Source organism: Lipotes vexillifer, unplaced genomic scaffold (genome assembly GCF_000442215.2).
Source record: "Lipotes vexillifer unplaced genomic scaffold, Lipotes_vexillifer_v1.1 scaffold1240, whole genome shotgun sequence".
NCBI classification, from domain to species: domain Eukaryota; kingdom Metazoa; phylum Chordata; class Mammalia; order Artiodactyla; family Lipotidae; genus Lipotes; species Lipotes vexillifer.
Genome location: NW_006771612.1, coordinates 64,808 through 65,556, shown reverse-complemented (window position 1 = coordinate 65,556; position 749 = coordinate 64,808). Strand labels below are relative to the sequence as shown.

Sequence of the window (749 nt, the reverse complement as noted above, 5' to 3'; positions counted from 1 at the left end):
GGGCCCCCCCCGGGCGGGGACCCCAGCCGCTCCGGCGGCCGGGCCGCGGCCGGGGCTGGCAGGAGCCCCTCCGGGGAGGAGAAAGTTCCTCGGGGCCCTCCCCTCGCCCGCCGCGCTTCCAGCCCCTCTCGGCGCGACGCCCGCCCAGCCGCGCAGCCCGCCGGCCCGCCCCGATGGCAGGTTAGGCAACTTGTGACCCCCGGGCGCCTAGAGGCCCCCTCCCGCTCACTGGGCTCCCCTGCCGCCGGGGGCCTCCTCCCGGCCCAGCGGAATACGGCGACGCCAGAAACTTCCCCCGGCCACGCCGGGCGGGGAAACCGCCCGGGTCCCAGCGCATCGCCCTTACCTTGCTCTCGGGAGGCCACGAGCCGGGCGGGCCGCGCGGGGCGCGTGGTGCGCGAGCGCGCGCGCGTGGGGCGGTAGGTGAGGGCGCCCGCGCCGGCGGGGGTGGGGCGGGGCCGCGGGCGGGGCGGTGGGGGGGCGGCCCGGCGGGCGGGCGCGAGGCGAGCAGAGCCGGCGGCGGCGGTGGCTGCGGCGGCGGGCGCGGGGCGAGCGCGCCGAGGGGGCGGAGGAGTTGCCGTGGGTTTGTTTACGCATTGCTGCCCGGCTCGGGGCACAGCCCGCACTCCCTGATTGGACACAAACTGGGGCACAGCCTCTCGCCGCCGCCCGCCAGGCCTCCTCGAGCAGCCGCCGCGCAGCTCCCGGAGCGCCCTACCCGGCACGGCCCGCGGCGGCGCTCCGGCCTG

The 749-nt window shown here is 80.8% G+C and overlaps 1 protein-coding gene across 1 annotated transcript in view; it reads right to left on the bottom strand.

Annotated features, from left to right (window-relative positions):
- Positions 1-399, bottom strand: part of PCGF5 (polycomb group ring finger 5) — a 116,956-nt gene extending 116,557 nt beyond the window's left edge. Inside the window, exon 1 of the mRNA XM_007447036.1 lies at positions 347-399. The gene's annotated coding sequence lies outside the window, so the exon portion shown is untranslated. The remainder of the gene's footprint in view (positions 1-346) is intronic.
- Between the last annotated feature and the right edge of the window lie 350 nt (positions 400-749).